Here is a 24,908-nt window from a genome sequence, read left to right as displayed (position 1 = left end):
AGACAAATATATTAAACCATTTACTATAAGATGAAAACAGGTATGTCTTCTGTTTATAAAAATATATTGTAGGCAAATTAGAACAGGAGCATATTACCTATCAAATTTATGAATAGAAGAATTTATGAATTCACAAAGGAAAGAAAGCATTGTGGGATGTAAAATATACAATTTTGAATACATTAAGTTGCAAAGTTTTTTAGTAATAAAATAATGTTGCCAAGATTAGAAGGAAAGCAATAATAAGGGCAGAGGGGTGGAAATTATGGACAGTTTCTCATATAAATTTATAGAAAACTTTGCCAAATATATTCACCAGTTGATAAATGGTCAAAAGATATGAACAGATAGGCTTTTATTGAATGAAGAATTCAAAGGTATATAAATCTATATAAAATATTTTAAATAATTATTAATTAAAGAAATGCAAATCATAGAACTCAGATATTATCTTACACATCAGATTGACTAAAATGATAAAAGGGCAAAATAACAAATATTGGAAAGAATGTGCAAAATATGGGCAATAATATATATTTTTTATAAATAATAACTGATTCGACAATTTTGGAGAGCAATCTGTAATTTTATATTGAAAAACAAGTCCTAAAACTGTGTATAACTTTTGACCTAGTAGTATTGCAATTGGTTGTTTTTGTCCCTAGGTGTTCAAGGAAAAAGGAAAAGAAACCATATGTTCTGAATATTAATTGCAACTCTTGGCATCAAAATAAATCCTGTTTTTAATCTTCCCTCTCATATATACTAGCTGTCTGGCATTGAGTGAGTCATTCAACTTCTCTATGACTTAGTTTTCTAATTAATAAATGGGAACAATATTCATAATGAATGGAATTATTATGGGGAGATAATAAGTGCAAAATGCTTTGCAAACCTCAAAGTCATCTGTAGAAATGAAATTCCTATATAATTTCTAGAAAATAAAGAACTACTACTGACTGAATAAAAAAAGGATAATATGAGAGAGATCAAGAATGAGAGAGAGAGCCAGAAAGAGAGAGAGAGAAAGAGAGAGAGAATTTAAAGTGCTATAAAGCTGCACATTGTTATTATTGGAAGATATTTCTTATAAAGTATTGTAGGACTATATGACTACTGATATTCCTTCCACACCTGAAATTCTATGTTATATTTTTCAGTGTCCATAATGATGAACCAGGAGATAGAAATGAATGTGAAGCATGACTATTTTCTTTCTTATTCACAGATATAACACTTCCTATAAGAAAGCATACCTCATTGACAAAGGAAATTGCAACATTAAGTCAATGGACTAATGTTATCTTTTTTGACCTTTTTCAAAACCGATGATATTTTTCTTCCCCTAAACCAGAATTTCATTTATTTATAAGGTGAAGTACTCTAAATAACAATTGCATTCCTACCTCACTTACATATAATACCTGTATTCTAATTCATCGACACTTTTGAGATTTGGGAGTTATTTTACAAATAACTTCTAAAACTTTCTTGAAATAAAAAAAAGATTTCATGAAATAAATGTAGAACCAAGAGTAAATGCTGAAAATACTTCATAACAAAAAAGACTAGACTTTCTAGGCTCCTAACATCCCTTGTTATAGAGACAGAGGGATTACTGTATTCAACTTTCTTCCTTTGAGAAAAAAAAATTATTGAGTTTCCATAGTTTCTGGTTTCCCTGGTTACAATGCTGCATGAAAGGAAAGGCAAAAAGCATATATTTTATACACAAAAAAATAATATGCTTGGAATCAAAGCTATATTTTATTCAAGGAATAGTCTGAAGAACTCATTAATGGTAGCAGCACGATATACCATAATACATTGAATGTCCACCTTCCCAAAAGGAACAAGTCCAAACTATTTAGAAAAATAATATAACACCATATGGAGAGGTTAACCTATATTTATGTACAATTCAAAAAAGTAGAAAGCTCAAATACATGATTTTAAAATATTCTATTGTTTTAATCTCAAAAGGAAAATGATTAGTAAACACCTTGATATCAATCCCCAGTAAATTTTTAGCAGTTCCAATTTGATTAATCATAGATCTTTTATATTTATACTAATATGCCATGATAATTAGGCATTCTCAATTATTACCATGAGTCCCTGAATGATCTTGAAGTGCTTTCTGAATAGTAAATTAATATTCAATAAAAGACCAGTGCTTAACTTCTTTTATACTTTCTAAATCTTTGAATAATGCTAATGAATATATAAATATTCCAGGAATTTTTTTTCATTAAGATTTTTTCATTTCACTAAAATAACAGTTCAGTCCCCAAACATTGGATAGAGAGGAATTTAATTTAATTAGTTGATACAGGAAAAAGATAATCAAAAGACCAGGTCATGGGCTTGAGTCATATTTTTAGCCAAATTTCAATACCATAGAATCAATGAAGTTTAGCAGAATAATTAGCAATAGTAAACATCCAAATTAAAATGGGATGCTACCAACTTGAAAGAGTTTGGAAAAGTTCTCCCTCCATTGTCTTAATTCTTCTTCCCTTTACTACAAAGTGGACATTACAACATACCTCATGGCAAAGTCCTTAATCTCTCTGTCTCTCCCACTCAACCTGTTGCCCACAGTACTACCTCTTCTCTTTCATTCCAATAGGGCCTTTCTTTGAAACAGTTGTTATAGGTTTAATTTGTGACACTTGACCCAGGAAAAATTGCTAGTTATGATGGTCTAGTTATTTATATTTATAAATTCTGTTTTGAAGTGCCATTTCAATTTGAAAATGGAGACTTCTTAATATTGAAATAGGAGGGGGGCAATGGGGGGCTTAGTGGATTGAGAGCCAGGCCTAGAGATGGGAGGTCCTAGGTTCAAATCTGGTCTCAGACACTTCCCAGCTGTGTGACCCTGGGCAAGTCATTTGACCCCCATTGCCTAGCCCTTACCACTCTTCTGCCTTGGAGCCAATACACAGTATTGACTCCAAGATGGAAGGTAAGGGTTTTTAAAAAATATTGAAATAGAAGCTAAATATCCAATCTCTATTGCTCTTAGAAGACTAAGGAGAAAATAGTGTTATAGGTAATTGGGAGAGAATTGCAAAGCAATATTATTTTTGTGTTTTTTATCTCAACATCTACTTCTGATTATGTCATACAGATGATTCATTCTTCCTACTCAGCTTTATAGTCATTATCCCTATTTTAAACTTCTTACTAGCATTTGGGGAGAAAGTTAGGCTTTTCAGTACTGCTTCCCTGCTTTGGTGTCCACCTGCTACTTAGCATTCACATATGGCCCCCAAAAGCTGTAGCATGTGCAATGGCCAAACTCCAGTAAACTGTTTTCACAGGTGGATTAAACAGGATTGATGAAAATGAAATCAAACCCATTGCTTCCATCAAAAGGGGCAGATGAGAACTTTTTTATCCAATGGCTATAAAATAAGGGGAAGTGGACACTATGGAGTGATTCAAGTTTGGTGAGACATTGAAGACATTGAAGAAGCCAAGGTCACCCACTTCACCCTGAGCCACTATTAGTTATCTTCACCTTTGCCTTACCAGTGGAATGAATGAGAGTAAGGTCTGAGACTTTGTGCAACTTGGTCACACTTAAATCCAATTTGTGCTCAAGCCATGTTGGTGAAGTCATCTTGGACCTCTCTTAGTACAAAGAATAACCAGTACATATATCTTTGCAATTACTAATGGCAACTGTTCTCAGTATCTATTGCTGTGTTTCCACTCCCTGCTCTTAATGTTTCAGAATAAGTTTATAGAATATTTCAGTCCTTGCTTATCTTGGCGTAGTTAGTGTCCCTTGACAGGAATATATGGATCACATATTTTCTCTCCTTGTTTTGCGATATCTAAAGAACTGTTATGTCAGTCATCTCTTTCTCTAAGCCATAATACAAGGTTATTTTCCTCAAAGTCTTTTTTATATAAGAACTCAGACCTTCTTATAAGATTACCATGTACCAGAAGCATATGATCTGATGGAAAATAGAATCCTGGATAATTTTACAAATCAGTGATCCGTTTCTCAGATTAGGAATCATGAAGAATGCAGCCTCCAATTTTCCACTTGAGACATATCAGCTATATCTCCCACCTAATGAAAAAAAATTACAGTCTCTAGAAATAAAACCTAGAATATATAGGAAGCTACACAAGGTAACATTTTTTAAAAAATCTATTAATCTGTGAACAGTATTATCATGGGCTATTAGACCACATGGATAGCACAAATGTATACTACAAAATGCCCAAATTAGAAATACTTGCAATGTAATAAAGCCTATAAAATTTCCAATATATTACATACAAATAATGTTTATCATGACAGCAAGATTATATAAGTGAGTTATATATATGTATATATACATATACACATACATACATACATATCAGTTTTTATATACTAGAAGAAATAGGATCGTCACCTAGAGTGAAAACTATGTAATATAACATGGTCATTTCAAAAAGATATGACATGCATACTTTGGACACTGATTGGCTCCTTGGAAAAGCTCCTTTGAACCTTATTCTGGCAGTGTAATATATCAATCTAGCCACTGGACAGATGGTCCAGATATTTCTTCAGTGGTTTGTACTATTAATCTCTACATTCCTTTTGGTTCATTTTATCAGGCTCTCTAGCCTTCAATCTCAATTCTGTGCCATTATCTTGTGGTTCATTGGGGCTCTCTTTTCCCTTGGGTCTTCCTTAAGAAGAGGGAAAGGCAGAAAAGAAATATCCTTTATTATCAGCACCAAACCCCTAATTTGGGCAGACATCACTCAGGAACATATAATCTTCAATGAGCTCCCAATTTCAAATAATAATACTATGTAGTGGATTGCTTCCCAAACAATTGGTTCAGCTTGCATAATTCATCATTAGATTCTAAATGGAGAAGAGGTAGGGAGAGGGAGAAGAAAACTGATAAATTACAACCTAGACCATGAAGGAAAAATCCTCACTGAATCATTGTCATGCTACTGGAAGTGGCTTTAATTTAGCTACACCCTAAATAAAAAAATGTATCAAATAAGAATTGCCCCCAAATAATTCATGTACTGTTAAGTTCAATAGCATTATGTGAAATTCCATTAATGTCCTCCTCATCATGTTTAGTAGACCCTTCCAAAACCAAAAACCTTTGATGAAGTTCTAAAATAGAAACAGTTTTCAAATAAAGCACATATGGTGGTTTTTCTCAAGGTGGGGATTGAAAGATGGAAGGAAGAGAAATTGATGTTTGTGAATTCAGATATTAAATATTTATCATTCAAAATATCATTTTCATTCTTTTGTAAAAGTTAAAGGTTAAAAATTTAAAGGTTAAAAATCTTAAAGGCATTCATAAAATGACCATTTTATCTATTTTACTAAAATAAAATTCCAAATGAAAAACATTAGAAAAACAGTTATGTTCTTTGTTTTGTTGTTTTTCTGGCTCAACCACTTAATTTTCTTTTTCAAATTGGAAGCTCTTTTAGGTCCTATTTTCATCATCTGTTAAATAATTTCATTTAATCTATTGCTAATATAATTTTTAAACATTATTTTATTTGGTCATTTTTATACATTATTCATTGGATACAGATAATTTTCTTTTCCTCCCCTCCTCTTCGCACCACCCCTCCCCTAGCCAATGCATGATTTGTCTGGGTATCACATGTGTCCTTGCTCTGAACCCATTTCCTTGTTGTTGGCATTTGTATTAGGGTGCTCATTTAGCATCTCTCCTCGATCATGTCCCCTCAATACCTGTAGTCAAACAGTTGCTTTTCCTCCATGTTTTTACTCCCACAGTTTGTCCTCTGCTTGAAGATAGTTTTTTTTTTCCTTGTAGATCTCTCTGCAGGTTGTTCAGGGACATTGTATTGCCATTAATGGAGAAGTACATTATGTCCGATTGAACCACACTGTATCATTCTCTGTATGCAATGTTCTCCTCATTCTGATCCTTTCACTCTGCATCACTTCCTGGAGGTTGTTCAGACTCCATGGAATTCCTCCACTTTATAATTCCTTTTAGCACAATAGTAGTCCATCACCAACATATACCATAGATTGTTCAGCCATTCCCCAATTGAGGGGCATCACCTCACTTTCCATTTTTATGCCACCACAAAGAGCTCAGCTATGAATATTCTTGTACAATTCTTTTTCCTTATTATCTCTTTGGGGTACAAACCCAGCAGTGCTATGGCTGGATCAAAGGGCAGACAGTCTTTTATTGCCCTTTGTGAATAGTTCCAAATTGCCCTCCAGAATGGTTGGATAATTTCACAACTCCAATATCAATGAATTAGTGTTCCCACTTTGAACCATCCCCTCCAGAATTCATAACTTTTCTTTGCTGTCATGTTGGACAATCTTCTAGGTGTGAGGTTATACCTCAGAGTTGTTTTGATTTGTATCTCTCTGATTATAAAATATTTAGAACATTTTTTCATGTGCTTATTATTAGTTTTGATTTCTTTAACTGAAAACTGCCTATTCATATCCCTTGCCCATTTTTCAATTGGAGAATGGCTTGATTTTTTGTACAACTTGTTTAACTCTTTATAAATTTGAGTAATTAAACCTTTGTCAGAGGTTTTTGTAATGAAGATTGTTTCCCAATTTGTTGCCTCCCTTCTAATTTTAGTTACATTGGTTTTGTTTGTACAGAAACTTTTTAATTTGATGTAGTCAAAATTATATACTTTACATTTTGTGACTCTTTCTAAGTCTTGCTTGGTTTTAAAATCTTTCCCTTCTGAAAGGTCTGACATGTACACTATTCTGTGTTCACCTAATTTACTTATAGTTATCTTCTTTATGTTCAGGTCATTCACCCATTCTGAGTTTATCTTGGTGTAGGGTGTGAGGTGTTGATCCAAACCTCATCTCTCCCACACTGTCTTCTAATTTTCCCAGCAGTTTTTTTAAATCAAATAGTGGATTTTTGTCCCCAAATCTGGGGTCTTTGGGTTTGTCATAGACTGTCTTGTTGAGGTCATTTACGCCAAGTCTATTCCACTGATACTCCTTTCTGTCTCTTAGCCAGTATCAAATTGTTTTGATGACTACTGCTTTGTAATATAGTTTGAGATCTAGGACTGCAAGGCCACCTTCCTTTGTATTTTTTTTCCTTTATTTCCCTGGATATCCTTGATTCTTTGTTCTTTCAAATGAACTTTGTTATGGTTTTCTCTAATTTAGTAAAGTTTTTGGAAGTTCAATGGGTATGGCACTAAATAGATAGATAAATTTGGGTAGGATGATCATTTATATTATGTTAGCTCATCCCACCCATGAGCAATCAATGTTTTTCCAATTGTTTAGATCTAGTTTTAATTGTGTGGAGAGTGTTTTGTAGTTGTGTTCATATAGTTCCTGTGTTTGTCTCAGCAGATAGATTCCTAAGTATTTTATATTGTCTCGGGTGACTTTAAATGGAATTTCTCTTTCTAATTCTTGATGCAGAACTGGGTTGGAGATATATAAAATTGATGAAGATTTATGTGGGTTTATTTTGTATCCTGAAACTTTACTAAAGGTATTGATTATTTCGACTAGCTTTTTGGTTGATTCTCTAGGATTCTTTAAGTAAATCATCATAGCATCCACAAAGAGTGACATCTTGGTCTCCTCATTGCCAATTTTAATACCTTCAATTTCTTTTTCTTCTCTAAGTCCTACTGCTAGTGTTTCTAGTACAATATTAAATAGTAAAGGTGATAATGGGCATCCTTGTTTTACTCCTGATCTTATTGGGAGGCTTTGAGTTTTTCCCCATTGCAGATGATGTTGGCTGATGGTTTTAGACATATACTGTTTATTATTTTTAGGAAAGACCCTTCTATTCATATACTTTCTAGTGTTTTCAATAGGAATGAGTGTTGAATTTTATCAAAAGCTTTTACTGCATCTATTGAGATAATCATGTGATTTTTGTTGGTTTACTTGTTAATATGGTCAATTATGTGGATGGTTTTCCTAATACTGAACCATCCTTGCATTCCTGGTATGATCCCTACCTGATCATAGAGGATAACCCTTGTGATCACTTGCTGGAGTCTTTTTTGCTAGTATCCTATTTAAGATGTTTGCATCTATATTCATTAGGGAGATTAGCCTATAGTTTTCTTTCTCTGTTTTTAATCTGCCTGGCTTTGGGATCAGTACCATGTTTGTGTTGTAAGAAGAATTTGGTAGAACCCCTTCTTGGCTTATTCTGTCAAATAGTTTGTATAATATTGGGATTAGTTGTTCTTTGAATGTTTGATAGAATTCATTTGTGAATCCATCTAGACATGGGGATTTTTCTTAGGGAGTTTTTTGATGGCTTGTTCAATTTTTTTCTGATATGGGGTTGTTTAATAATTTATTTCTTCCTGTTAGTCTAGGCAATTTATATTTTTGTGAGTATTCATCCATATCACCTAGATTGCCATATTTGTTGCCATATAATTGGGCATAGTAGTTTTTAATGATTGCCTTAATTTCCTCTTCATTAGAGGTGAGGTCTCCTTTTTCAACTTGGATACTCTCAATTTGTTTTTTTTTCTTTCCTTTTTTAAAATTAGTCTGACTAGTACTTTGTCTATTTTATTTGTTTTTTTAAAGTGCCTGCTTCTAGTCTTACTTATTAAATCAATAGTTCTTTGACTTTCAATTTTATTGATTTCCCCTTTGATTTTTAGGATCTCTAATTTAGTCTTCATCTGATGATTTTGAATTTGTTCACTTTCTAGTTTTTTTTAATTTCCATGCCCAATTCGTTGACTTCTGCCCTTCTTCATTTGCCTATATATGAACTCAAGGATATAAATTTTCCCCTGAGTACTGCTTTGGCTACATTCCATAGGTTTTGAAAGGATGTCTCACCATTGTTGTTTTCTTTAATGAAGTTATTGATTTTTCTACAATTTGTTCTTTACCTAGCTGCTTTTGGAGAATCATATCGTTTAATTTCCAGTTAATTTTTGATTTATATCTCCATGTACCCTTACTACTTATTATTTTCATTGCACTGTGGTCTGAGAAGTTTGCATTTATTATTTCTGCCCTTTTGCACTTGTTTGCAATGTATTTGTGCCCTAATACATGGTCAATTTTTGTGAATGTACCATGTGCTGCTGAAAAGAAGGTCCTTTCCTTTTTGTCCCTATTTATTTTTCTCCACATGTCTACTAACTCTAATTTTTCTAAGTTTTCATTTGCTTCTCTCACCTCTGTCTTATTTATTTTTTGTTTTGATTTATCTAGTTCAGTTAGAGGAAGGTTCAGATCTCCCACTAGTATAGTTTTTCTATTTCATCCTTGTGCTCTTCTAGTTTCTCCTTTAGAAATTTGGATGCTCTGCCATTTGGTGCATACATATTGAGTACAGATATTTCCTCATTGTGTATACTGATTTTATCAGGATGTAGTTACCTTCCCTATCTCTTTTAACTAGATTTATTTTTACTTTGACTTAGTCAGATATCACTATTGTGACTACGGCCTTCTTTTTATCAGTTGATGCCCAATTGATTTGGCTCCATCCTCTTACTTTCACCCTATGCTTATCTACCATCCTCATGTGTGTTTCCTATAGACAGCATATGGCAGGGTTTTGGATTCTAATCCACTCTGCTATTTGCTTGTGTTTTATGGGTGAGTTCATTCCATTCACATTCAGAGGTATGATTACTAGCTTTGTATTTCCCAGCATGTTGATTTCTACCCCTGGTCCTGCCTTTTCTTCTTTCACTATTTCCTTCTACACCAGTGTTTGTTTATAATCAGTCCCTCTAGTTCCCACCCTTATTTTACTTCCCTTTCTATCCCCCTCCATTATTATCCTCCCTTATTTTCCCCTGTAGTCCTTTTAAATTTCAGCCTCCACCCTCTCCCTCCCTTCTACTGCTTCCCTCAACACCAATCTGTTTTTTACCCTTCTACTCCCCAATAGGGTGCAAATCTATTCTCTGCCTTAATGGATAGGATTGTTCTTCCCTCTTTTGGTCAGTTTCAAAGCACGTAAGAGTTGAGTATTTCCTATCTCCAACCTCTTTACCCTTCCAGTGTATCAATGTTTCCCCCCCTCCTGCCATGAGCTACTTTGTGACATATCAATTTACCCCCATTTTTTTCTTTTCCCATTTCTTTTAGTATTAGCCACTTTTTTTTTAGTTCTAGCTGTGTGTATATATACACACGTATATGTATTTATGCATGCATATATCTATATATGTCTTGTCTTTTCATACTGTACAGATTGTCACTATTTCCTCTAAGTGTAATTCTTCTACCTGCCCAGGTGACAGCAACAGTTTTTAAGAGGTACCAATGACCTATTTTCTTATAGGGATACATATGTTAACTTATTGAGTCTCTTAAAATTTTTTTGTTGATGTTTTGTTTTGTTTTTCTTTTTCCCCTCATTTTTAATTACCTTTTGATGATTCTCTTGAGTTCTACATAAAATTTTCTCTTCAAGTCTTGTCTTTTCTTTATGAATGCTTGGAATTTTTCTATTGTGTTGAATGACCATACTTTCCCCATGTAAGAATATAATCAGTTTTGATGGGTATTTTATTCTTGGTTGAAGACCTAGTTCCCTTGCTTTCTGGAATATCATATTCCATGCCTTTCCTTTCTTCAGTGTGGATGCAGCCAAATCCTGAGTTATCCTCACTGTGTTTCCATGGTATCTGAATGGCTTCTTTTTGGCAGCTTGTAATATCTTTTGTTTGGTCTGATAGCTTTTGAATTTGGCTATAACATTCCTGGGTGTTGTCAGTTGAGGAGTAAATATAGGAGGTGATCTGTGTATTCTTTCAATCTCCACTTTCCCCCCTTGTTCTAGGATATCAGGGCAGTTTTCCTGAATAATTTCCTGTAGTATTTTTCTTTTGTCATTATCTTTTGGTAGACCAATTATTCTTAAATTGTCTCTTCTCAAATGATTTTCTAAATCATCTGTTTTGTGAATGAGATGCTTCACATTTTCCTCAATTTTTTCATTCCTTTCCTTTTGTTTTTTAGTGTCCTGCTTCCTTCTGAGGTCACTTAATTCCAGTTGTTGTATTCTGGTTCTTAAAGACTGGATTTCGTCCCTGGCTTTTTGGTCATCCTTTTCCTTCTGGTATGATTTTCTTTGGAGGTCATCTTTCATCTTCTTTACCTCATATTTCATCTCTTTTTTCTCATCTTTCATCTTCTTCACCTCATCTTTCATATATTTTGTCTCATTTTCCAGCTGGTTGATATTGGCTTTCAAGACACTATTTTCTCCTTTTAGTTCAAGTGCCTCTGTTTCCAGATGACTTATCCTAAATTTTAAGTTCTTTTCCCAATTGTATTCAGCCTCTCTTAATTGTGTTTTGAATTCTTCCACAGTCTGTTTCCAATTTGCTGGTATTTCTGATTTGTCATTTGCCGATCTGTCCCTCTCTGTTCCATTTGCTATGTAGAAGCTATCCCTTGAATGTTGTTTGCTCAAATTCAACCCTTCTTTACTCCCCATATTTGTCTGTGCTCTTGCTCCTCTCATTTTTTTTTTTGATTTGAGGGCTTCTGTCCGTCTCCCCTCTTGGAGCTTTAACAGGAGATATCTTGGTGTAGTCTCTGGTGGAGGTTTGTTGGGGTTTGAGCTTCCCTGTCCTCTGGAGGCATTTGATTGGATTCAAGTCCAGCAGTCAATGAGGATGGGTGTGGAGCCTGGGTTTCCCTGAGTTCTGGTGACTTTTGATGGGATTAAGTTCAGCTTAGCTGGACTGGCTCTGCTCTGAGTCCAAAACCTCATGGAAGGCTGGAGCAAATATGGAGGATCTCCACAGCTCTGGCCAGGCTGCCAGGTCTATGCTCCCTCTCTAGCTCCTTCCCCGCCATCTGTGTTGGTCACTCTGAACTTATTACAGCCCTGGTTGCAATGCACATGCTCCAGAACAGCACCTTTGCCCACCCAGAAGTTCCCGCTGCCTCTGCAGTCTTGGAGTCTCAGCACTCTGGGTGGGAGGGGGGATGGGTCTAAGTGCTTCCTTCTGTCTTCCCCTTAAACCTGAGTGTTCTTGGATTCCAGCTTTTGGGGGGGTATACCTTTTGAATTAAGTTCAGCAGGAGGGTTCCTTGGCTCTGTCTTGTTGTTAAGTTTGTTTTTCAGTGCTCTGGGAGCATTTAGTTTATGATCAATTAGGAAGGGTATTCAGAGGTCTGAACTTCTGCTCCTTCTAGGCCTCCATCTTGACTCCACCTCCTGCTAATATAATTTATATAATTTAAAATATTTAGAAATCACCTTATAATTTTCAGAAGTTTTCATTCCTATTTCCGTGATCTATTGATGGCACGATAGTAACATGTGTCTAATAATGTATTGTTGTTTTTATCCTTATGCTCTTGACAATGAATTTGAAGTTATTTAATTTAATTTAGGTAATGTCTAAAGGAAAGAATGAATTCAGAAGTCCTAGAGACTCTTCTAGCTGAATAATGCTCTTAACACTTGTCAAAAGTAACAAAAGATCTCCTACTTTATAGCGTTCTCCAAAAATTATACATAAATTTGGTGACAGTATTTATGCATTGTCATATGGGAATGATCCATTCCACAGAAATACATTTCCCAAATAACTAAAAAAATTATGCCTTTGTTTGCTCATTTTATAGGAATGGGCATTTGTCTCATATGTACTATCAATTTCCCTACTCCATTAAACAGGTTACACAATCTATAATTTCACATATTCTTGGAAATTTTGGTCACTTTTCTTAAGCTATGTTATTATGCAGTGATTTTCTTGGAACTTATTGAGCATTGAAGGATTACTTACATTTGTGCTAACTGACCATAGTGCTGTGCTTTTTAATTTTTTGTATCTTTTAAAATAGTTTTTCTGTCTCTTCTCTTATTCATGCTGTCATATGTCAGAGAATCTTAATGACAGAAGCATTTTCTCTTCTGTCATTTTCTTCTCTTAAGAGAAAGGAAAATCCTTCTAAAGAGTTCTTTAAGTACATTTTAAAAGGAGACTTCATGGGAATTATAATAATGGTGAACATCCCACCCTAGTTATAGTGTTCTCTCCCTATTCCAACCAGTCTCTACTCATTTGCCTCTGCTGACTGTGAAAGACAGTATTAATAGTTGTCCAGAATTGATTCTTCCATGGACATATAACACAAGATTCATACTCAAAACTACTCAGAATCTTTTTTTGGTTGTTTTCATCCTAAGTTCCAGTGGTTTTTATAGAGTCATAGGATCTCATATTTAGAACTGAAAAGACCTTCAAGGTTATCAAATCCATACCTTTTTTACATCCAGGGAAACTGAGACCAAGAGAGGTGATATGATTTGCCTGAGTTCACACGGGTAGTATAAGAACCAACACTGGAATTTAGGTTCTTTGCTTCCAAACCAGTTCTTATTCCACTGCACAACACCCCATTTTCTATATAGTAGAAGTTTTCAAACATGTGATCTATAGACAAATAAAATGTCATTTGGTAGATAATTAAATCACACAAGATCATGACTTCTATATGTATTTCTAATAAAAGACGTAGAGAGCAAAATATGACTAATTAATTTTCCTAAATATGTCTCAAGAGCCTGGATTAATCAGTGCTCTTACTCTCCTCCATTCTTAGTTTCATAATCCATAAATTTATGGTTATGTAATTACATATATCAGAATCTCAATGTGAGGATCCAGTGATAGTATTCCGGTAAAGTGTTTTATAAATTTTAAAGCTGGGGATAGCTAGGTAGCTCAGTGGTCTAGAAATGAGAGTCCCTGGATTCAAATCTGGCATCATATACTTCTTGTCTGTGTGACCATGAGCAAATCACTTAACCCCCATTTCCTCACCCTTACCTTTCTTCTGCTGTCAAACCAATACAAGTATTGATTATTAGATGGAAAGTAAAGGCTTAAAAGTGTTTAAAAAGTTTTTTTAATGTACCTTACAATTATCACAACCACCATATCCTTTATTTTCAAAATTATTAGAACACATAATGATATAATTAAGCAAAAAAAAAAGAATGAATGCTTTTCATTGTTTCTTTTTTATTTCTCCAGCATTGGACAAAATTCAGACTAGAATGAATCTAGTTTGCTTGCAAAAATTATGAAGCACTAACTTAAAATTGTCCCTTTTCATTAATCCTCTTTGGTTTGGGTATTCTTTCTTCTCTATATTCAATCCTGACCAAACTATTCAGTCAAAGATTGACTAATAAAATTTATTTAAATTTGATATACTTCAAAATCTTATTCTCAGACCACTGTCAGTGTTAATGAGGTCTTAATGATATACCCATCCAAAAGGCAACACAATGTAATAAGGGACTTTTAAAACTGAAAAAAGCTCTCTAAAACCTAAAGGGATGATTCCATACTTTTTAAGCATCTTCAAATATAAAGGTGTATTTTGGAGACACTGGTCAAAATATTATTTTTGTTCAATCATTTCTTTTATTTCAGACTCTGTGACATCATTAGGGTTTTTTGGGAATACTTTGCTATTTCCTTCTTCAGGTCATTTTTATAGATAAGGAAACTAAAGCAAGCAAGGTCAAGTGAATTGTCTTGGATAACACAGCTAATAAGGATCTGAGACAGGGTTTTTACTCAAGTCCTCATGACACCACGTTTAGCATTCTTCTGCTGGGTTACCTAGCTGCCTCCAAAATGGTCTTATACTCATCCATTTGAAATGGAACTTGGAGATAATTTAATCCAGCTCTGATTTTGTAAATGAACAGAGATATAGGTTAAATGAATTGTGCAAAATCACAAAAGTTGTGAACAGCTAAAGCAAGACTTGAACCCAGTTCCTCCTTCTCATCCTCCTCCTCCTCCTTATGTCCACCATACCATACTGCTTTTATTCTACTAGTATCTAAAATAACACTATGAAACATATATCCCATCTATTGATGTGAATAATTTTGATCACAGAGCATTCTGGGAAAATTCTCACAATGCCAACTCAAATACGCAGAGCTTTTAAGGGTAGTCCACCTACTTATCACCTCTTCCAAAACAGAAATTGAAGTGGATATTGCAGGTCACCAGGGGAATTTCCCAATTACTTTCATAGGTTTCTTAGTTCTGTTTAGATGTCATAAATCGACTGCTTATTGTGGAGATGAGTAAATCATATGCATTCCCTGGTCTCTTTATTTGGGAACATCATGCTCGAAGTTAATTCAATAACTATTTTTCAGCGGTCATATATACTGCTCAATAACACCACTATTTTTTGGGTAAGCTTCAATCACAAATATTAGCATCATTAACTGAAAGTATTTGATTTAGCAGTATCTGCTAGTTTCATGAGACTTGAACTGCTATTATGTTCCCATTAAGGATAGAGATAGACTGAACTTCTGCACATAGCTTTTATTTGATTAGTCCCAGTTGAATGTAAACATAAATACTTTTTATAGGTTGAAGCTGCAAACTCATCTTTATACTATCCTTTCATACATGAAACAATCTATAGATTAATCAACAAGTATTTATTAAATGCCTGCTATGTGCCAAGTGCTGTGCCTGGCACAGGGGATATAAATAGAAAAAATGAAATTATCCCTACTTGAAAGGGATATTCTAATCATTTGTCCTGTCTTCTCTAGGGCAGAAGGGGAAATAAATTAATTAGTAAATATTTATTAAATGCCTACTCTGTTCTAAGTATAGAGTTTAGCATTGGGAATAGAAAAAAATCAAAAGACAATCTCTGCTCTCAAGAAGTTCACAATATAATGGAGGAGACAGCATGCAACAAATATATACAAAGTAAGATAACTACAGATAATTAGGAAATAACTAAAATAAGAAAAACATTGCAATTAACAGAGGTTAGAAAAAAATTCCTATAGAAGGTATAATTTTAGTTTGGACTTAAAGCTAGGGAAGTCAGTAGTCAGAGTGAGGGAAGAAGAACATTCCAGGCTGGGGAACAGCCAAAGAAAATGGCCAGACTTGAGGGATGGAGGATTGTCTTCGTGGAAAATCCAGGAGATCAGTGTAAATAGATATAAGAGAATATGTTGGGTAATAAGATAAAAAAGATTAGAAATGTAGGAGGGAACTAGGTTACAAATAACATTTCCTTTTGCTCTTGGAGACAATAGGAAGTCAATGGAGTCTATCAATTAGTAAGGCTACATGATCAGGCCTGAGTATTGGGAAAGTCTGTAATAGCTAAATATAGAATGGATGGGAGTGGGGAAAGATTAGAGACAGGCAAACCTATCATCAGGGGATAGCAAAAACCAAGGCATATCAGTGGTGGGAAGGAGGTCATATTTGAGAGGTGATTCTAAGAAATAAACCTTAGCAACAGTTTGGATGTGAGGAGTAAGCAATAACAAGAGATCTAGGATGAATCTTGTGAGCCTGAGGGACTGGGAGGATAGTTATCCTCTACACTAATAGGGAAGGTAGGGGAACAGAAGGGTTTGGTGGGGAGAGACAAAGATTTCTCTTTTGAATATATTGAATTTTAAAAGTCTCCTAGACATCCAGTTCAAGATGTCTGAAAGCCATTGGAGATGCAAAAATGGAGATAAACAGGGAGATTGGGGAGGAAAGGTAGATTTTATATTAGCATAAAACTGGAAATTAAATCTATGACATCTGATGAAACCAATGTAAAATAGTATTTGGGAGAAGAGGAAAGGTCACAGGACAAAACTTTGAGGGAAATCTTTGTTTAGAAGTGGTCTGGAGGAGAATCTAATAAAAGAAAAAGGAAAGTAGCTGTTGATAGGTATAAAGAAATATTTTATTTACAAATTTTTGGCTATGAAGCTTTGTTACAAATCTAATTCAATTAATTAAACTACACTACCTCTCACCAGAATTATCATGACAAACTACTAACTCTTGTCCCTCACTACAGGTTCTGCTCCATCTTTTATACCACTGCTTACATAACCTTCCCACTATACGACAGAGTACAACCTAACTAAAAACTGTCAGTAATCATTCCAGAAAGTAAAGCTTAAAATCCTTCAATCAAGGCTTGCCACAATCTAATTCAACCCTGCTACTCCACGTTTATCTCATTATGATTGCACTTTGTGTGTTTTATATACTAAATAAATGCAATCACTCATTTTCACTCATTCTCATCCTTCCTTCATCCATATCATTCACTTTTAGGCAAATGGATTCTTTTTTGGAATGACTCCTATGGCTGGCAAAAATCATCTCCCTCTTTCACTTCATCTTCACCTGTTGCAACCCTTCAAAACATAGGTTTAAATGATGTGTCCTTCATGAAACCTGTCATGACCTGATGTAGAAAATACTATTTGTTTATTGAGTTTCTAATAGCTTTTCAGACTCTCTATATTTATAGTATAATTTGGACTACCATAATTCTAACTTCACCACTTTAAGAAAGAGTTAAGAATCCATATCATGGAGTTACACTTACCATGTAACACTATAGGCTGATGGAATGAAAGGCGACCAACCACAGTGCTGTTTTCTGTATCCGGAGCACTGATTGGCTGAGTAACTGTAGGTTAATAATAGTGTGGAAAAGGTTTATAGGCGAGGAGAAAGTTTTATAAAGCCTTAAAATAAATATAAATAATAAAATATTTTCTTCTATTTTTTCATTTTTAAAAACTTTGTTTTATTGCTTACAGATATCTAATGGTTTATAAGTTTTTATTTGTTCAATTCTAATTTTAGGAAGTTATTTTCTTCCTTGAGTTTTTGGGTATATCTTTCCATTTAGCCAATCCTACTCTTTAAAGAGTTTTCTTCAGTATATATATATATATATATATATATATATATATATATATATATATATATATATATATATATATATATACATACCATGTATGGTCTCACATTGGCAAATTTGGACAAGAGGTAGCGGCATACTGCATATCCATTGTGTAGAGTACAATATTAATCTGCAAAATCCCATGATATAGGGAAAACTCCATGATATAGAATTACATATATATATATATATATATATATATATATATATATATATATATATATAAACCCCATGATAAAGTGAATCCATGTGATTCACTGTATAACAAGTGAACCATGATATAGTGAGGGTTGACTGTAATTGTTTTTCAAAGTGGATTATCATACTTTATTGCTTCTACTGTGTACAACCCTCTCCTAGTTCTACTCGCTTCACTTTATATCACTTCATGAAAGTCTTTCCATGTTTTTTTTGTTATAATATTTTAGTCATTTCTTATGGAACAATAGTACTTATTTATAATAATATATCACAATCTCTTCAGTCATTCCCTGTTTGATGGCCATCCCTTCATTTTCTAGTTCTTTGCCACCACCAAAAGAGCTTATAAAGTACTTTGGAGGTAGATTTTTTTCCTCTTCTTTGATGGTGCTTTGGGCAGGTTTACAAATTACTCTACAAAATTATTGTTTTAGTACATAGTTCTATAAAAAGTGTGCCTATTTTCTATATCCTTTGAAACATATCATTTTTATTTTTAATCCTATTATCTAGTCTGAGGACTGTGAGACGGTTTCAATTTTCACTTTTTCTCAGAGTGGTGTTAATTTTCATTTCCTTAATTATTAATGATTTGCAACATTTTTATATGCCTAATATATATATATATATAAATATAAAAAATTTTAATTTCTTCATCTAAGAATTGTCTGCTCATATATTTCAACTATTTAATAACTTGGATAGGTTTTTTCTTTTTAATTTAATAATTGCTAAGCAAAGAGATTATATTTCTATATATAGAGTAGATAATATTGTATACAAATCTTTCAATCTCATTATAACACACACTTATTTTTAAAGTCTATAATAAATTTATCATGTTACTTTCAAATCTATCATGCTTACCTTTTCTCTCCTCTGAACTTTATTTTGTTACCTCCTGCAATCAATTTCTACTTTGGCTTTTTCTGGTATCATAATTGTTACTCCTGCATATTTTTTCTTACTTTAGATGATGCATAATCAATTCTGATTCATCCTTTTACTTTCAATCTGTGTGTATCACCCTGCCTCAAATGAATTTTTTGTAGAATTCTGCTTTTTAATCCATTCTGCTATCCACTTATATTTTATGGGTGAGTTTATCCCATTCACATCCAGCATTAAGATTACAAACTATGTATTCCATCTTATTTTCCCCTTTTGATTCTGCTCTATTTCTTTTCACTCCATTACTCCTCACCCGGGTTTTTCTTTTTATCACCCCCGCATTTCTCCCTCCCTCCAATTACTTCCCCCTTCCCTTGTCTAATTCTCCTTCTCCTTTTCTGTAACATAAGATGTAATTCTATACCCCAATGAGTTTAGTTGTTTTTCCCCCTCTAAGCTGGTTCCAATGAGAGTAAAGTTTATGGATTACCCATATCATCACCATTATCTTCCCCTCCCCCTAATGATTTTTTGCACTTCTTTATGTTATATAATTTACCCTATTCTCTCTCTCCCTTCCCTTTTCTCTAAGTGGATTCCTATTTTTCACCCCTTGATTTTTATATGTCATATCATATACATATATAGCATCTCATATTCATACACAACATATCATAAAATCATCATATATATTATATTATTTTAATGAGCTTCTTTCCCCACCCTCTTTCCAAGTATATTTCCTTCTATCATCTATACTAGTAAGAAAAAAATTTTAGAATTACAGATATTCTCTTTCCCTGTAGAAATACAAACATTTTGACATTAATGAGTCCCTTAAATTTTCCTTCTTAACTTTTTAGGCTTCTCTTGTATCATGTGTTTAGACTTCACATTTTTTTTTTTGTTTAAGTCTGGTTTATTTCTCAGAAATGCTTCTGTGTAATTTTATAAAGTATTTTAATTACTTTATTTTCTGTTCTCTCTTGGGAGAAGCAACCTTATTGCTAATGGAACCAAATTCACTCCCCCAAAAAAGAAAAAGAAAAACTCAATTCTTAAAAGAAAAAGTCATAAACTAACCAAACAAATACATATATTTGCCAATTTCAGTAATATGTGACTTGTTTTTCATTTTGAATCCATAGCCATGAAAAGGGTAATTAAATAAATTGTTTTCATATTCATGATCTCTTTTTGATAAAGTGTTGACTCTGGAATCATAACTTACTTATATGTATGTTCGAAAGTCACCTTTTAGGTAGGCAGAGTCAAGATAACAGCATAGAGGCAGCAAAAGTTCAGACCCCTCAAAACACTTCCTTACTGACTAAAAACTAAATGATTCTTGGGGACTGAAAATCAAATCTAACAACAAGACAGAGCCTAGGAAACCTCTTCCTGGACTCAATTTAAAAGGTACACCCCCCAAAAAAGCTGGAATTCAAGAGCATTCAGGATTAAGGGGAAGGGAGAAGGAAGGTTTGAGGACACCACCTGCCCCCCTAGAGTGCTAAACCTCCAGCAGCAGCTGGAAAATCTGGGTGGGCAAAGGCTCTAATCTGGAGAGAGTACCTTGCAGGCAAAGTTGTGTCAGGCTCAGAGAATTGAACATAAGCAGTGGGGAAGGAGTTAGAGAGAAAGCACAGAGTGGGCAGCCTAGTTGCAGCAGCTGAGACCCTCCATATTGCTCCAGCCTTCCAGGAGATTTTGGCCTCAGGGCACATCTAGCCCAACCCAGCTGGACTTAATCCCATCAACAGTCTTCAGAGGGCAGGGAAGCTCAATCTCCAAAACCCCTCCCTCACAGACTACTAGACTTTAATCCAATCAAACTTCCAGACCACAGCAAAGTAAAAGCTCCAATACACCTCCCCCACAAACTGCACTGAGAGATTTGCTGACAAAACTGCAAGAGGGAAGACTGAATGAAAAGCCCAAAACCAAATAAAAATGATGAGAGGAGCAAGAGCACAGACAACTAGAGGGAGTAAAAAGGGGGTAAATATAACCAAACAACAGAAAAAGAAAAAAGAAATTACAATCAACAGCTTCTATACAGGCAATGAACAAAGAGCAAACAGAACTGAGGAGGAAACACCAAGTAATAGAACAGAACACCCAGGAAATTGGACACAGGCTTGGGAAGAACTCAAAATATAATTCAAAACACAAGTAAGAAAAACTGAAGACAATTGGGAAAAGAACTTAAAAACTTAAGATAAGTTATGTGGAAACAGAGGCACTTGAACCAAAATGAGAAAATAGTGTCTTCAAACCCCAAATCAACCAACTTGAAAATGAGGCAAAGGAGATGAAATATGAAGCAAAGAAGATGAAAGATGAAGGAAAGGAGATGAAAGATAAGTTCAACAGGATGAAAGATAACCTCCAAAGAAAATTGGGACCGAGGGAGTAGGATGTCCAAAAAGCCAGGGATGAAACCCAGTCTTTAAGAACCAGAATACAACTAGAATTAAGTAACTTTACAAGTCAGCAGGATGCTATAAAACAAAATCTAAAGAATGAAAAAATTGAGGAAAATATGAAACATCTCATTCACAAAACAGAAGATTTAGAAAATCATTCCAGGAGAGACAATTTAAGAATCATTGTTCTACCAGAAGCCCATGACAAAGGAAAAGCCTGGACATCATCTTACAGGAAATTATCCAAGAAAACTGCCCTGATATTCTAGAACAAAAGGGAAAAGTGGAGATTGAAAGAATCCAGAGATCACCTCCTGTACTTAATCTCCAACTGACAACACCCTGGAATGTTATAGCTAAATTCAAGAACTATCATACCAAATAATATTACAAAATGCAAAAAAAATATTATAAGCTGTCAAGAAGAAGTCATTCAGATATCATGGAGCCACAGTGAGTATAACACAGGATCTCACTATATCTACAATGAAGGAACAAAAGGAATAGAATATGATATTCCAGAAAGCAAGGGAACTAGATCTACAACCAAGAATCAACTACCCAGTAAAAACTGACTATATTTTTAGAAGGGGAAAGTATGGCCATTCAAAAAAATGGAAGAATTCCAATCATTTTTAAAGAAAAGACCAGAACTGAACAGAAAATTTGATGCCCAAGCACAGAACGCAAGAGAATCATCAAAAGGTAATTTAAAAACAGGGAAAAAACAAAACAAAACAAAACAAAATTTTTAAGAGACCCAATAAGTTAAAATTATATGAATCCCTATAAGAAAAGAAGTCATTGGTAACTCTTAAAAAACGTTTTTACCACCCAGGCAGCTAGAATTAATATCCTGAGAGGGATAAGTAACAAACTGTATAGGATGAAATGACAACACATAAATATGTATATAGATATATCTATGCATACATACATATACATGTGCGTATATTTATTTACACATATATATATTTATGTACATACATATAAATAGAACTAAAAAAGAGGCTAATACTAAAAGTAATGTGAAAACAAACTGAAGGGGTTATATTTACATATCACAAAGAAGTGTATGGCAGGAGGGGAGAGAACATCAGTACACTGAATGGGTAAAGAGGTTGGAGATAGGAAATACTCAACTTGTATGTGCATTGAAATTGACCCACAGAGGGAAGAACAATCCAATCCATTAGGGCAGAGAATTGATTTGCACCCTATAGGGAAGTAGAAGGGTAACAAATGCACTGGTGGAGAGGGAAGCAGAACAAGGGAGGGAGAGGGTAGGGGGAGTTTACAAGGACTATAAAGAAAATAAGGGATGGAATAAGAAAGGAGGGGGTAGAAAGGGAAGTAAAATAAGGTTGGGAATTAGGGGAACTGATTTAAAAACAAAACATTGATGCAGAAGAAAATAGTGAAAGAAGAAAAGGCAGGATTAGGAGTGAAAATCAAAATGCTGGGACATACACAGCTGGTAATCATAACTTTGAATATGAATGGAATGAATTCACCCTTAAAATGCAAGCTATAGCAGAGTTGATTAGAATACAAAACAATACCATATACTGTCTAAAAGAAACATACATGAGGAACATAGATACACATAGGATCAAAGTAAGAGGATGGAGCCAAATGTGTTGGGCTTCAACTGATAAAAGGAAGGCAGTAGTAGCAATCATGACATATGACAAAGCCAATGTAAAAATAGATCTGATTAAAATGAATAGGGAAGGTAATTACATCCTGATAAAAGGCAGTATAGACAATGAGGAAATATCTGTACTCAACATGTATGCACCAAATGGAATAGCATCCAAATTTCCAAAGGAAAAACTAGTGGAGCTCAAGGATGAAATAGATAGAAAAAACTATATTAGTGGGAGACCTGAACCTTCCTCTATCAGAACTAGATGAATCAAACCAAAAAATAAATAAGAAAGAGGTAAAAGAAGTGAAAGAAATCTTAGAAAAATTAGAGTTAGTAGATATGTGGAGAATAATAGATAGGGACAAAAAGGAGTGTATCTTCTTTTCAGCAGCACATCTTACATTCACAAAAATTGACCATGTATTAGGGCATAAAAACATTGCAAACAAGTGCAATAGAGCAGAAATAATAAATGCAATCTTCTCAGATCACAGTGCAATAAAAACAATAATTAGTAAGGGTACATGGAGAGGCAAATCAAAAATTAACTGGAAATCAAACAGTACAATTCTTCAAAATTGATTAGTTAAAGAATGAAGAATGAATCATAGAAACAATTAATAATTTCATTGAAGAAAATAACAATGATAAGACATTCTTTCAAAACTTATGGAATGAAGCGAAAGCAGTACTCAGGAGGAAAATTATATCCTTGAGTTCATATATTAACCAACTAGAGAGGGCAGAGGTCAATGTTTGGCCATACAAAATTAAAAAATATAAAGTAAACAAATAAAAAATCCTCAGATGATGAGTAAATTAGAGATACTAAAAATCAAAGATGAAATTAATAACATTGAAAGCCAAAGAACTATTGATTTAATAAAGAAGACTAGAAGCTATTACGTTGAAAAATACAAATAAAATAGACAAATTACTGGTCAATCTAATTGAAAAAAGGAAAGAAGAAAACCAATTTGACACTATCCAAGATGAAAAGGGAGACCTCAACTCTAATGAAGAGGAAATTAAGGCAATCAGTAAAAAGTATTATGCCCAATTTTATGGCAACAAATATGACAATCTAGGTGATTTGGATAAATATTTACAAAAATATAAACTGCCTAGATTAATAGAGGACAAAATAGATTACCTAAACAACCCCATATCAGAAAAAGAAATTGAATAAACCATCAAAGACCTCCCTAAGAAACAATTCCCAAGACCAGATGGATTCACAAATGATTTCTATCAAACATTTAAGGAACAACTAGTCACAATATTATACAAAATATTTGACAAAATAAGCAAAGAAGGAGTTGTACCAAATTCTTTTTTATGACATAAATATTGTAGTGATTTCAAAGCCAGGCAGGTCAAAAGCAGTGAAAGAAAATTATAGACCAATCTCCTTAATATATATATATAGATGCAAAAATCTTAAATATGATACTAGGAAAAAGACTCCAACAAGTGATCAGGAGCGCTACTCACTATGACCAGGTAGGATTCAAACCAGGAATGCAAGGATGGTTCAATATTAGGAAAACCATCTACATAATTCACCACATCAACAAGCAACCTTCAAAAATCACATGATTATCTCAATAGATGCAGAAAAAGCCTTTGACAAAATACAATACCCATTCCTATCAAAACACTAGAAAGTAGAGAAATAGAATGGCCTTTCCTAAAAATAATAAATAGTATATATCTAAAACCATCAGCAAACATCATCTTCCATGTAGATAAATAGAAGACTTCCCAATAAGATCAGGAGTGAAACAAGGATGCCCATTATCACCAATATTATTTAACATTGTATTAGAAACACTAGTTGTAGTGATTAGAGAAGAAAAAGAAATTGCAGGTAATTAAAATAGGCATTGAGGAGACCAAGCTTTCACTCTTTGAGTATGATATGATTGTCTATTTAAACAGTCCTAGA

Source organism: Monodelphis domestica, chromosome 4, assembly GCF_027887165.1.
Source record: "Monodelphis domestica isolate mMonDom1 chromosome 4, mMonDom1.pri, whole genome shotgun sequence".
In the NCBI taxonomy this organism is placed as follows: domain Eukaryota; kingdom Metazoa; phylum Chordata; class Mammalia; order Didelphimorphia; family Didelphidae; genus Monodelphis; species Monodelphis domestica.
Note: the sequence above shows the minus strand (reverse complement) of the source record.